This window comes from Psammomys obesus, unplaced genomic scaffold (genome assembly GCF_907164565.1).
Source record: "Psammomys obesus unplaced genomic scaffold, mPsaObe1.curated_primary_1811, whole genome shotgun sequence".
Lineage (NCBI taxonomy): Eukaryota > Metazoa > Chordata > Mammalia > Rodentia > Muridae > Psammomys > Psammomys obesus.
The window spans coordinates 22,818,299-22,830,553 of record NW_026596079.1 but is presented as its reverse complement, the minus strand read 5'-3'; the positions used below and the strand labels follow the sequence as shown (position 1 = coordinate 22,830,553).

The 12,255-nt window shown below is 39.0% G+C and overlaps 1 long non-coding RNA gene across 1 annotated transcript in view; it reads left to right on the top strand.

Moving 5' to 3' along the window:
• LOC129690641 (uncharacterized) overlaps nt 1-12,255 on the top strand; it is a 139,756-nt gene that overhangs the window by 125,859 nt on the left and 1,642 nt on the right. Inside the window, exon 2 of the long non-coding RNA XR_008722343.1 lies at nt 10,551-10,814. This is a non-coding gene — a long non-coding RNA (uncharacterized LOC129690641). The remainder of the gene's footprint in view (nt 1-10,550; nt 10,815-12,255) is intronic.

Sequence of the window (12,255 nt, the reverse complement as noted above, 5' to 3'; positions counted from 1 at the left end):
ATAATATAATATAATATAATATAATATAATATAATATAATATAATATTGTAATGTAATGTAATGTAATGTAATGTAACATAGCATAATATAATATAAATATAATATATATGATGAAAGTTCCTACCTAGATATATTACCCCCAAATAATCTAGCAATTTAGATTTTTTATTTTATTGTTTATTTGTGTGGGTTTTTGTTCATTTGTGTGTGTGTGTAGGTGCAGGTGCATGAGGAAGCCAGAAGAGGGCATCAGTCCCTTTGATGTTGAAATTAAAAACTGTTACAAGTTACCATTTGGCATTTGTGGGTTGGGAAGCAAAATTTGATCTTCTAGAAGAGTAGCAAGCAGTCTCAACTGCTGAGCTATCTCTCCCTTCCCTAGTTTCCTAATTCTAGCCCTCTAGCATCCACTCATTGCTCTTGGAGGAAGATAACAAATGGGAAAAGTTTGCTGACAAGGCAGAAGTCATCAGGAAAAAATGACCTCTTCTTGTACAAATGTGGTAGAGAAATGAAATGCCCACCTTGCTTTTGTCATCCAGAGAGGTACTTAATGCACCACTCAAGTCTCTTCAGATGAACACTTCTTAAGCTTCCTGAAGTTCTCATTAATTCTAAATTGTGAGTGGTAGTGGTACTTATGCCCTTTATGCTGCTGAATATTATTTTCCGGGTATAGGATGTGATTTGTTTTAATTCTGACAGTCACTCATGATACTCTTATCAAAGAAGGTAGATGGAATTGGCTTCTGGCTTCCCCTCTGCCCTGGAACAGCAGCCACACTTTCATGATAAATTGCACAGAGAAAAAGGCAGCAGGAGTTGCTTGTACCAAAACGACAGTGGCTTTTGGCTTTGCCTCAGTGACTTTGTTCCACATTTCTTTCTGAACTCTCAGAGAAAAGTGTTAATGAGAGCTTATCTATCTCTAGACTTGTGCCATCAGCTCTTTATTTTTCTTAGAATATTTTAAGTCCTACAGAGCTTCAATTTAGCCACTCCACATAGCACTTTCATGATAATTCCTCCCTGGGGTGGAAATAATCAGAGGGTGAAATTCCAAGGTTTATTATACATATAGTTTTTAACTATGATCTGGTGTAGTTTCATTATTTTGAAAAGACTTGGGGGGGGTTACAAAAAAGCACTTAGTGAGTAGAAAATGAAGGATGGAAACAGTTTTTTCCTTTAATGGGCCTCAGAGCTAACCTAGTGGTATAATATTCAATACCTCTGTGATACTGCTACGCTGACTCTCTCATTTGTAAAGGTCTGACACAGGTATCTGAGAACATATTGACATTAGCAAAGCTGTGTGTGTGTGTGTGTGTGTGTGTGTGTGTGTGTGTGTTTGGTGTGTGTGTTGTTCCCAGATATGGAGCTCAGAAGAAAATATTCCTTTAGTTAACTCTTCCCACAGTGCATATAGGGTAGTGTGGCCAGGGATGTGGTGATGTCTATTATCAGTCTTCATTATATTCTTGAACAATTGAAACCATTTCCTCCAAAAGTATTGTAAAAATGACACTTTCATGCGTTATATGAAACTTTGTTTTTTAGCTAATCCCGTTTTCATACATTTATCAAACCAAAGCAGCTGGGCCTCTTCCTGCCAATATTAATGCATCACCCTCTCTTCCTACTATTTGCCTTGCTCTTTACATCTGATATAGCTATGGAACTAAACATAGCTCCTTGCATGGCTTCTGATCAATAGCAGAGGATGGTTTCTACCTGCCTGTTTATACTTTGTTTCATCACAGCCGCCAGGCAGCCTAACTCCTAGCTCCTGTGGCCAGTCCTATTGACATCTGCATAGCCTTGGGGGGCTGTGCTTTGTTGGGGTTATCTAGTACCATCACACAATGCTTGGGACTGTCACCATGCATAGTAGACAAGTGTGAAGGTGCTGCAGTAAAAGTGGAATCCTCCAAAGTCTCCCACTTAGCATCCTATATCTTGCCAAAGCTGTTGAACTTCCTGAAGGAGCCCTGGGGCATACAAGGAGGGTGTCTATGGATCTCAATTTAAACTATTACTCTGGGCATTTTTGATAGTGTCCCTTCACATCTACACACATTTATTATGACATTATGGCCTAAGATTGCACGAATGGCTAAGGAGGGACACCTCTAATGCCTGTCTATTCACCTCCAGTGTCCTTTGTAATGTGATTGGGTATGTTATTTGAGACACAAGAAGGATTTATTAGAGACACTCACTTTCTAAATGATATCCTCAATGAATAAAGATGTCCCCTTTAGCACTTCACTTTTGCTTAACAGAGGCCTACGCCTTCAGAAGCGTGCTTCCTGTGCAGCCGGCTGCACTTATGAGCAATAAAGGGAATTTATAGAGGACTTACTGCATGCCAGCTACTCTTCCAATCACGTTCGAGATAGAATTTACTTATATTTATTTTTTAATTCTTAAGTGTGCTAAGAATTACTTTTTAAAATGCCACATTAGCTTCTTCATGCTTTGTAAAAACCTCCTGAAGAGATTCCACTATTGGCAACACCAATTTTTTTTTCCTCAGGTGAGGAAGTTGAGGTACAAAAAAAGTGAAAAGCCTCACCCAGAGTCATACAGCTAGCCACTGGAAGAGCTGAAATTCAACAATCTGGTCCCAGAGTAAAATTCACTGCTTCTATATTATTCTATATAATGCTACAAAACAATATGTTCAGTCACTGTGTGTGTGTGTGTGTGTGGTGTGCTATAAATCGTTTTTGCAAATAGTAAAAGTAGAGTCCAGAACATTTAGTTATTTGCTTGAAATTAAATTGCTTCTCAATGGAAGAGAAATACATTCAAATCCACTTATTAGGAACCTAGAGAGTATCTGAGCCACAGTTGAATCTTTAGAAGGCAAATTTGCCAGGCCATACCATGGTTAAGGGATAATCCAGAAATCTCCTCATATTTGCCATTTAATTTTGTATCTTTATAACTTGGTGATTATTTCATATATTTGAATTTATTTAAACATGACTGGGAACCTACTTTAAATATTATGTTTGCAGTGATATGAATAAAAATGGCCCCAATAAGCTCACAGATAGAGGTATTATTAAGAGGTGTGTTTTGTGGCCTTGTTGGAGGAAGTGTGTCACTGGGAGTGGGCTTTGAAGTTTCAAATGCTCAAGCTAGGCCCAATGTCTTGCATTCTTTCTGCTGCCTGCCAATCCAGATGTAGAATTCTCGGCTCCTTCTCTAGAACCATGTTTGCCTGTGTATTGTCATGCTTTCTGACATGATGATAATATACTAAACCTCTAAACCTGTAAGCTGGTTCCAGTTAAGCATTTTCCCCTAAGAGAGTTGCTGTGGTCATGGTGTTTCCTCACAGCAATAGAACACTAACAAAGGCACCTTTGTTTACAGTCAATAGCTTAACATTATTAATAGCTAACACTATGTTCCAGTCATTAGAATTAACATGTATTTACATGTTTCTCCCTTCTTCCCACTTACACACACATATTATGAAAATTAACCAACATGCAGAAAAGTGTACAGAATAAAACAAATATTAGAATGCACACATATAGATAGCAATGGTTGACATCCTAGTGAGCAGTTTTTTAGTCATCCTTTTCCTTATATTTGCAAGCATGCATCTCATGCACAATCATATAATTTTAGGTAAATGGAGTTCAGCTTTACATCCTATGTGTAACCTGCTTTATCTGTTCATTCCTTCACTCAAAATACCCACCCAAATATTAACATTTCCATAATGATAAGTTTGAAAGGATATGTACTGTGTATTTTCCTATTTTGATAAGCAAAAAGATTAATCTTTTGTAGGTAACAATATTAGACAGGGTAGGTGAAGCTGTTGTGCAGAAATCAAATCCCTAAGACTTAGTGGTTTATTTAGTCAGGGTCCTTTCTGGCTTACATAGTTGGAGGTTGGACCAGTGCCCACTTGTTTACATGCTGGCTCTGTTCTCAGGAGATTCTGGTCTCTGCAGCAGGAGAACAGTGCTGGAGCATGACACTGAGTCTTTCTATTCTCTCACTAGATAAAACAAACGTTTGTTTCCTATTAGCTATGGTTTAGAGCTGAAATGTACTTCACATATTCCTGTGCTGAAGGTTTGTTTCTGATGCATCAGTAAGTAGAGGTGAGGTTCTTAGTGGTGACTAGGTCATAAGGGCTCAAACATCACTTGAAAAGCAAATCACTCATGGATATGTTAGGCCTAGCAGGAGCCTAATTTCCAGGGAGACAGATGAGGATGAAGAGAACTCAGGAGACCAAATTGATTCAATTGCAAGAGGTTTATTCAAGCCATCTCATGATGTGGCTTCCCTCCAAACAGGCGAGGAACAGCCCTGAGAGACAGAGACCTGGGGCTTTTAAAGAAAAAAACATGGGAAATGCAAGCTTGGCAACACAGGATTGGGTAGGGTAGTTGAATTTTAAAACAATTGGTCTATTTTTCGAGCCCAAGTCCAGTCAATCCTGTTCCGGTTGCTAGGCAACTCTATCTCATTCCTCTGCAGCAGGTGGAGACCTTTGGCATTCCTTTGCAACAGGGTGGGTCTTGTCTCAACTCATCCACTCCTCCTTTCGTCCTGCTTTCTGGAAAAGTACTGGGAGAACTTAGTTTAACATGGGGTATAGAATTTATAAGGAAACCTGTAAAGCTAGCCTGTTCCTTTCAGATGCATAAGTTAACCTGCTTTTATGGAGTGTGTGTGTGGGTGCTTTCTGAGGTGGGACCTAGTTGGCAGGTTTGCAGGTAGCTTTTGAAGGGCACAATTTATCCTTGCCCCCCTTCTCTCCTGCTCAGTTTCATTGGCACCATGGTCTGAGAGTCTTTGTGTCATCATGAGCTCTCTGCTATGGTGTTAGTAACAAAGCTATGTGACTCAGGCTGAAAATTCTAAAATAAATTTATTCTCCTTTTAAGATGCTTCTCTTAACTACTTTGTCACAGTGACAGAGAGCTACCAGATACATTAGTACTCTGACATATGGCATCACCTCACTTCAGGAAATGTGGGGCATATCAATTTCTGTAATCTCTCTGGAAAATGTAGGTAGAATAAGAATCTGGGGAGCTTCCTTAATTCGTCTCACATAAGAATTGACCTGCAGATTGAATACACAGAGGTAATGGCTGAAGAGAGGGAACATGGTAGGAGAGAAGGCACAGAGTTAAGAGGGTTAGAGGTCAAAACTGAGGAGAGCAATTGTGAGACAACAGAAGGCCTGTAGAGAAAAGAGAAACTGAAGGTGGGGACATCTCTGTGACAAGCTGGGGACCTAAGTCAGGGTAGGCTATAAGAGAGTATGAGGGAGTAGAAACTCCTAGTAGCAGAGACCATAGAGATTGATGACAACATCCTCTAACTAAAATAGTCTAGTAGAGGGCAGTGAATACCAAGCCCACCCACAAAATCTTCAGTTAAAAATTGACCCTGCCTACAAGATGTGCAGGGGAAAAGATAGAGCATATAGAGCAGAAATTGAGGGAATGACCAACTGATGCCCAGCCCAACTGATGAACACCCTATTGGAGAGCATTAAACCCTGACACTAGGAAAGATACTCTGCTAAGCTTGCAGACAGGAGCCTGTCAGAGTTGTCCTCTGAGAGGCTCTACTCAGCAGCACCTCAAAACAGATGTTGAGACCCATAGCTAAACATTGTTCTTGCTTATGGGGTCTTGGAGAATAGTTGGAGGAAAGAGATAAGGACCCCAAAGTGACAGGAGCTCCACAAGGAAAACAACAGAGCCAACTAACCAGGGTCCAGAGGTATTTGCTGAGACTGAAGCATCATCCAAGGACTAGGCATGAACTGGACCTAGGCTCCCTACAGATATGAAGCAGGACAACTTAGGCTTCAAGTGGATACTCTAGTAAGGGAAGTAGGGACTGTATCAAACAGGGACTCACTTGCTAGTGTTTAGATCACTTTGCCATGGCGGGACTGCCATGACAGGCCACAGAGGAAGAGGACAAGTTCAGTTCTGATGCAACTTGATGAGCTGGAGTGGATAGAAAAGGGAAGTTCCCCTTTTCTAAGGAAAAGGGAGGGGGGATAAGGGAGAGAGGGTGGGACTGGGAGGGGAGGAGAGAAGGGGCTACAACGATGTAAAGTGAATAAAATAAATAAAGGAGATTTAAAAAAGAAAAAAAATTACCTGTGTGAATTCATCATTGTTTACATATCTGGTCTGCTCTCTGTGGCTCTCTAGGTTGTTGCTATTGTTTTCCATTATTAAGCAACATGGGAAAGAACATATATATCTGTGGACATCAGAGACTTATTGGTTTAAAACCCAGGAAGCAATGCATCAAAAATACATTGAAAATATAGGAAGTAGGGTGATTATTCAACATTCCTAAGGTCTCTTGCATGACAAAGGGGCTTCAGATCCAAGAAGAGCATTTCTAAGATCCCTTGTCTTAAGGTTCAATTGAAAATAAGCTGCTAAGAGCATTTGAGATAGAGGATGAGAAGTTATTGCTCTCTGGAAATATGGGAGGTCTTGTGTACACAATGAGCTTAGTTGTGGTCTTTGGCACAGAGACAACATCATGAGCATGGAACCCTTCTGTCCTGCATACACTAAGCCCTATATCTACCCCAGAGCATCACCTGTATAGGTAATGCAGGGAGATAAGTTATCACTGGTGACCAGAAGATTAAAATTTTCTGGATTCTTTACAAGAGCCTTCCCGATCCCTATTGTCCAAGTCCCCAGCTGAGGTGTCAGGCTTAGTACAACCTTCCAGAATTGTTGCTAGATGTCTTGTGTTCTGATAGAATCTTGGATGGCACAGCACCTACTGCTAAATTGCTTTCCAGAAAACATTTCTCAGAGAAACGGCAATAGCAGCAGGCTCAAGAGTGGTATGCCTTCACATGGTGAACCAGGAATTTCCAAGCATTTTCTGAAGTCAACAAAGTAATACCTAAAACACACAAAATTCAATGGTGGCTTATATTTATATTTTTTTTTTGGTTCAGATATTTACTTGACGTTTTCTGATATTACTTGATTTTTACTGGCAAATTTTTCCTGACTTTTATGAATTGTATATTCATACGTTTGGCTGTTATGCCTCCTCTTTTGACTAACAAAGCTTCCCAAAGATTCTCCTTTATAACAATATATCTTTGTATGACACAGATTTCCCTAATTTAAACATCAAAGGCTATTTACTACATTAGTACATTAGATTTGGGCAAAAGTCATATAATTGCACGCAAGTAACTATTTTATTTGTGTAGAAGATTGCCTGAGGTATTCATTGGGCAGTGATGGAAGGAACAAATTGTTCAGCCTCTTTCTTCTCCTAGCACTTGAGATAAAAAAATGCTCAAATATGAAGACCATGCTAAAATGAAATCATTTTAATAAAAATAATCTTATTTTTTTTAAATTATGTTGTTCACTGGTTTTCCATTGTTATCCATTTCTTTCACCACTTGTCCTCTTTTGGACCAGGTCTGTGTTAAATCAGACCTTGCAATAAAAGAGAGAAATTCCTGTCAAAAGGATAGGTTCATGCAATATTGTTTCTGAGATACTGAGAGAAACATTGTCAGTAGAAAAGGCTATCACACCCTTTTGAACCAAGAAATGAAAAAATGGCAACAAACACTCTTTAAGTGAAGAAATAGTTTCCTGTCTTCCTCTACAGGTTGAGGGTGAGAAGGCAAGAAGAGAGAAGGGAAATTGGGGTTAGGACACCAGTGTGACAAGCTGGAGACATGGGATGAGGGAGGCTCCTGGGAAGATATGGGTCTGACCCTAGCTAAGACTCCTATCAGTGAGGGTATACTGAGACTAAAGTGACCACATCCTGTAGCCAGGCAGGACTTCCAATTGACGGATAGGCACACCAACCCATCCACAAAACCCTTGACCCAAAATTTGTCCTGCCTACAGGATGAACAGAGATAAACAATGGAATGGAGGTTGATGGGATGGCCAACCAATGACTGGCACAACTTGAAACCCACCTCATGAGAGAGAGCCAACCCTTGCCAGTATTAATGATCTTCTACTATGTTTGTAGACAGGAGCCTAGCATAATTCTCTTCTGAGAGGCTTCACTCAGAAGCTGATAGAAACAGATGCAGATGTTGATGACCCAAGAGAGGATGCTTGAATCTCACTCAAAAGGGGATTACTGTGGGGAGAGTAGGAGTTGGGGGAAGAGGGCTGGGAGATAGAAGAGAAATTGATAGGATGGGGTGGTTCCTGGGAGCCTATAAGGGTAACCCTAGCTGAGACTCCTAGCAACATGAGTTATGGAGCTTGAAGTGGGCAAGTCCTGTAGCCAGGTGGGACTCCCAGTGGAAGGAAGGGTCACCAACACACTCACAACATCTTTGACCCAAAATTTGCCCTGCCTATAAAATGTGCAGGGATAAAATTAGAGCAGATTGAGGGAATGGTCAACCAATGACTGGCCCAACTTGAGAACCATCGTATGAGAGACACCCAACCCCTGACACTCTGCTGTTCTTACAGACAGTACCCTAGCATAACTGTCATCTGAGAGGTTTCATCCAGCAGATAACAGAAACAGAGGCAAAACCCTATAGCCAAGCATTAGGCAGAACTCAGGGAGTCTTGTGGAAGAGTTAGCAGAAGGATTAAGAAAGCTGGAGGGGTCAAAGACACAACAAGAAGACCTACATAGCCAGCTAAACTGGCCCATGAGGGCTGATAGAGACTGAACTACCAAACAAAGAACATTCATGGACTGTTCCTAAGTCCTCTACACATATGAAGTTGATGGGCTGCTTGGTTCTCAAGTGAATCCCCTAACAATTGGAGTGGGGCTGGATCTGACTTGGACTCTGTTGCCTCCCTCTGCATCCCATTTCCTTAGCAGAGCTGCCTTGTCTTGGCTCAGTGAAAAAGGAGACACTTAGTTCTGATGCGACTTGATGTGTCAAGGTGGATTGATAACTGGGGTAAGGATGTGGGGGAGGTGAGTAGGAGGGTGGGACTGGGAGGAAAGAAGGGAGTGGGGCTACAGTTGGCATGTAAAATGAACAAATAAATAAATCAATGAACCCCAAATAAATAGATAAATAGAATGGGATAGATAGATAGATAGATAGATAGATAGATAGATAGATAGATAGATAGATAGATAAAGGAAGAGAACAAAAATAGAAGATGGTTGTGAACATGTATTCTTAATTTGATGAAAATTAACTGGAAGTGAAGACAAATAGCTTGACTTTGGTTTAGACAGGAATAGAAATGAAGATTTACAAATACACTTGGTAGTTACTAGGTCCAGAAAAATGTGTTTCAATGGATTCAGAGACAGTCAACATAGAACAGAAAAAGTCTGGTCGAGGACAAAGGCTTCCAAAGCTCGAGAAGGTGAGAAGAACCAAACTGAGGCCGCAGTCTTACCTCGCTCTGGTTCAGAATGTAGCCATGACAGATATTGTTTTTCTGAAATGACCCCAAAGAAAGCAACGAAGAGTATGCTATAATATGTTTAGGAAAAGAGAATTTCCTAATGCAGGTCCCCACCATTTCCTGACATTTGGCTGATTGATGTGAAGTACTTGAAGATGAGATCAAAATTGTTTTAATTCTCCTGATTTGGAAACATGGCTTTGTTTTCAGTTATGGAAAGATTGTAGACTGATACCTTAGGGGTTTGTACACAAAATATCAATCTTTAACAATGACGCTTGATTATTGCTGGAGATCGGTGAGCAATAACTTAGGCATTATGGGGAATAAATCACTGTGGGCATAAACAAAGTTCTTGGGGCAGCTTGGTTAATCCTTTGCTGTCACTCCTATATTGTTATTTTCCAGATTTTAAATATTAAATATTTATCTTAAATATTAAATATTTATCTTAAATAGTAAATATTTTTAAAATACTGTTTTAATTTTATTTCTGAAATTATACTATAACATTTCTTCCTTCTCTTTCTTTCCTTAAAACTGCCCCATATGCCTTTCCCTGCTTTCCTTCAAATTCCTGGCCCCTTCTTTCATTAATTTTTCTTGTGTGCCTGTATACAAAAGCATATTCATATATGTGCATTCAAAAATACAACCTGTTTATATATTAGGTATATTAAGTTATATTTATTGTATACAATGTATTTTATGTAATATAATATAAACTGATCAGTCCCCTTGTTACTTATTTGTATGTTTTCAGGAATGACTATTTGTCCCTGGAAAAACAACCTTCCCTAGGGTAGGTTACTTGTCTTGCTCCCAGTGTTCCTCAGTGGCCTGTAGTTCTTTGTGCAGGGTTGAGGCCTCTTGGGCTTTTCCTCATCCAATTTGGCATATCCATTGGTGTAGTGCTTTTAAACTGGTATATTAATTCTTTTGTTCATTTTCTATATATGTTCTCTCAAAAAAAGAATAAAGGATTGTTGATTTAGGATATTCATAGGGCCACAAGGCATAGTTTGCATGTAATCATGATCTGACACTCACTGAGGAGCAAGGACAAAACAAACAGAAAACTAATAGTACAAGCACTAATGCAGAAAATTTGCTGTTTAAATCTTTTACAGATAACAAAACCTACTGAAGTCTGAGATTTGAGTATGCTGGAAATAATTCCCCACGAAAATTACAATGAGGTTGTGAGTAAGAATTAAAGGATACATAAGAAAAGGCACACTTATCTGGAATCAGGATGGAAACGAGTATAGCAAGACGAAATGGAGTATGTTGCATACTTCATTGCCAGAGAAAAGGGTTTCTTGCTGGGAGAGAGTGAAAAACTTGGAAGGGCTTCTCTGCTGCCTCCTGGCTATTTTTAGATGGATCCTAAGGTAAGTTCACAGCCCCGTGGAGCTTCCAAATGTTTCTGGTGGCCTAAGTCTCACTGTAGATGTCTCATTATGAGTTAAATACATTCCTGATATTTGTCCTTATGACAGTTAAGACTCCAGAATTTCCTCAGATCTGTATTGTTCAAGCTGCTCTGAAGGATAGGTAATCTGTTTAATGAAATCAATGTGAGCTATATTTTTTAAATGTTTATTACATACTGACTTGAGAGAACAGTAATGTGTATATTTGTGTATTCCATATAGAGAACATATTGAATGTAAAGAATATTACAAAGTTGCAGAAGAAACTAACTAATGTACAAATGCACAGTATCCAATTAACTTTAGGATTTGCACTGACCAAATTCAGAATTATGTTGGTGTGTGTTGCCTGTCAGATTGTTTCTGAACCATTGTGAATTTTGTTATAGAATGTAAATACATATTTGTAATAGTTAATGTTTATTGAATATTACATATTTATACCATACAAAATTGTTCTCATACATCTGCAGCAAGTAGATTGTGGCAATTGTTAAATTATAACAGGGCTGAATCCAAATATTTTGAAGTGAGGAGAGCATTTGGTATCTTCAGTTTCTTTTATGAATAGGAACTGGATTTTTCTGACTGACTCTAGTTAACCATTTGTGATGCAGTTTTCCTCAAGAAGAGCACTCTATTTTAGCCTATTGTATTCTTCTCTTTGAATATACACACGTGCAGAACAAAGGTTTGTTAGTATCTGTCAACTAGAGAAAGCTACAGGTATATGCTTGGCGCTACTTCCCTGACAATTTCAGTTTTCCTTTAATGTTTTTTTTTTTTTTAAATTTTATTTGTGCACTCATACGTGTATGCACTTGCCTCTGTGTGTGCGTGTGTCGTGTGTGTGTGTTTGTGTGCGTGTGTGTGTGTGTGTGTGCACAGGGATAAGAGAGAATGTCAGACTCCCTAGTCAGCTATGAGCCATCTATTAGGGGTCCTGGAAAGCAAATTCGTGTTCTCTGGAAGAACAGGATACTCTCTCAACTTCTGAATCTGGCCCCTGACACTTTTCCTAAGATTAACAAAACTTAAGAAGTTGAAGTCACCTGAAGCAGACTGAATGATGTCTAGACATATACTCCTGGAGTTTGTGAAAATGAGCTTATTCTGAAGAATGGCTGTCTGAAGATGTAATTTAGTAAATAGGAGAAGCACCCACCAATTCATTGTTGAGCCACAGCCCAATTCAGTTCACTGTGTTGTTTTTATTGACTGGTCTAAGATGCTCCTAATTTTATATAAACATTTGAGTTCGGGATACATTGCTTATAATAATTGACCAAGACTCTTTGTAGTATTATATAGTAAATATAACTGAGTATCTTATACTATACTATTATGTTATGTTATATTATATTATATTATATTATATTATATTATATTATATTATATT